General features: G+C 49.1%; 1 pseudogene; it reads right to left on the reverse strand.

The window, feature by feature from the left end:
- Positions 1 to 525: 525 nt before the first annotated feature.
- Positions 526 to 2438, reverse strand: LOC127203816 (WD repeat-containing protein 70-like; annotated as a pseudogene).
- Between the last annotated feature and the right edge of the window lie 281 nt (positions 2439 to 2719).

Consider the following 2719-nt stretch of genomic DNA (forward strand, 5'->3'; position numbering starts at 1 on the left):
CCACACCACACCCGGCTGTGGAATGAATCTATTTATCAGGGGACTTATTAGAATGACAAACAGGATGCCCCCCAGCAAATCCGACAGTGGCTGGCTGAGAATGGAAAGTCCAAGAATCTAGAAGTTGATCAGCCCACAACGTTGAGTGTCTCAGCTGGTCTTCAGGATATTCTGGGATCGCTTCTCCCCCCAAAAACAAACTCTATGAATTGAGATGTGACAAAGGACTGTAAACATATGAGATAAGAAAATTCAAACCTGTGAAATCTCTACAAATCTAACTAAGGAACAATGCCTTCCCTGCTTCAACCAGTCTAAGGTCATTGGTTTGTCGGCCTAAGGAAATTTCATACAGATAGAGAAAAAAAATCAACAGCCAAAACAAATATTTAAGGATTTTATTTACATTCTTTATTACTTTTATTAAGTTCAAACTTGTGACTATGAAAGGTTTTTTTAAAAACCTATCTTTTTTTATTTTTGACAATGAAAATCTCTCTCCTCTCTCTACTGCACTCTATCTCTTGCTCCATGCAAATGGCTCTTAAAGAGATTCTCAAATTTTACATTTTTTCCACTCTGGTTCATTCTTCGATTCTTCATCATCAGATTCCACTTGGGCAAAGATGGTTTTGGGCTGAGTTTTGGAATACACCGGCGAGACCCAATATGGGTCATCTTCTGATGCTTTAGCAGGGCGCAAGATGGCTTCCCGGGGGGTTACTGTCATCAGTCTTGTCCAAAGCAATGTTTTTCACAATGTAGGATGACAGGGTGCCCCCGTGGGTTCCAACTCGGCCACCACGACCTGGGCCTGCTACAGGAGGTTCTGGTTTGTGTGACTTCAGGGGGTCCAGTCTGTCCTTCTCCAGCTGCTTCCTGGTACTTCGTTGGCGGGGCTCACGGAGCATGGGCAAGGCATGAGGCGTGATGACGTAGTCCTGGGTTAGTGTCTCAGCTTGTTTCGCCTTCCTCTGGGTTTTAACCACACATAATTTTGCTCCCCTCTGGCTCTTGCTGGGGTCGAAATACACTTTTGACAATCCATTTCCAGTTCCAACCATGATCTGGCAACGGACGACACTGGCATCTGTGATGTCCATCTCACACACCCTTTGGAAAGTCCTTCGCTCAAAGAAAACCAGTTTGCCATGGCCACATTCCCTTTGAACAGAGGTGCCGGTGACGATGAGTTTATCATCAGGACTGAAACAGCAGTCGGTCATCGGGAACAAGGTGGGAAGGTCTGAGGCTGAAAACAACGGCTTATTAGATTGTCGGATGTCCCATAATTTTAATGTGTCATCACCTCCACGAGAGGCAAGGACATTACCATCATAGGAAAAAGCCACACAAGAAGTGTCTGTGCCAGGGTCATGAGCCTGCTTATAGTGGAACTTGGGCTGAACTGTCAAGTTTCGATCCCGGATCTGTATGCTTCCGTTCTGGCAGGCAGCTGCCACAAGGTTCCCGTCCCTACTGTAGGTGCAGGTGCTGGGAATGACCTTTTTACCTTGCATCGTCCGTGGTTTAAAAACACTTTTTTGCTGCTTTGGATTTTCAACTTCCCAGAGCCTCACAGTCACATCGTTTGAGCAAGTCATAAATTCCCCCTTTTTTTGGGGGGGATGCCATGAGCCAGTATGAAGCGTGACTGTATGGCCCTTGGCGTGGACCATGTCCACAATGTGCCGGTCGCCCTTCACACTCTCCAGTACTTCAACGCCATCTCTGTCCATCACCTTGGCCTGCGAGCTTCCAGAAACAACAAGGATCGTGTCTGTGCTACAACGACTTAATCTGGTGGCACTAACAAGGCTGAAGAGGTCGAAATGCCTTGAAAGAGGCATCCATTCCAGCAAAATCCCAAAATTTAACATGGCAGTCATAGCCTCCAGTGACCAAATGGGCTCCTGAGGGGTCCAAGCCCAGAGCAGAGACCGCTTTAGTGCCATGCTTCAGTGTTACCTCATGCGAATTGGGAATCCTTTGGACAGAGTTGTCTTCTTCTTCATCCTCTAAATCATCGTCGTCATCTTCCTCGTCACACAGAGGCGCAGGGAAAGGGCCAAGGATATCTTCATCCACAGTATTAACTGGTCCCCCGACCATTTTAGGGGGTAAAGGAGGGCCAGCTCATCAGAGCTGTCTTCACCGTCACTGCTGCTCGTGTCCCTGCGCCGCGGCTTCGGGAGATCTCTGACTGTGCCCGAGCTTGGTGGTGTTGCTGTGGCGTCACTGTCTTCAAGCTGTTTTCTTAACTCTTTCTCTCTGTTCATTTCTTCCTCTTTTTCTCTTGCTTCGAGTGTTTTCCGGCTCCTTTCCACGGCTGTCCTCCGAGTTTGCTCAAACATGGCCTCCAAGTCAAAGGTGCGAGCTTTCTTCCCGACCCCCGTGAAGCCCATGGTGAGCGCCAGCTGAGGGTCGGGTCCCACCGCGCCTGCATCTGCCACTCCGTGGGGCCCCGAGAGCTCCATGGTGGCCTGAGCCCGCAGCCTCCCGCAGGACAAGCAGGGAGACAGCGCGAGCCTCCCGGCAAGCCCAGCCGCAAGTGTTGGCGTTCAGCTTTGAGATGATACTTGAATTAAAATCTAGGGCTGGAAATGTTCTCTCACAGATAGCTTGCCACGTCCCTAATCTTCTAGTGTAAGCAAGAAGAAATGATCCGGGCATGGTGGCGCACGCCTTTAATCCCAGCACTAGGGAGGCAGAGGCAGGA

This window comes from Acomys russatus, chromosome 19, assembly GCF_903995435.1.
Source record: "Acomys russatus chromosome 19, mAcoRus1.1, whole genome shotgun sequence".
NCBI lineage: Eukaryota > Metazoa > Chordata > Mammalia > Rodentia > Muridae > Acomys > Acomys russatus.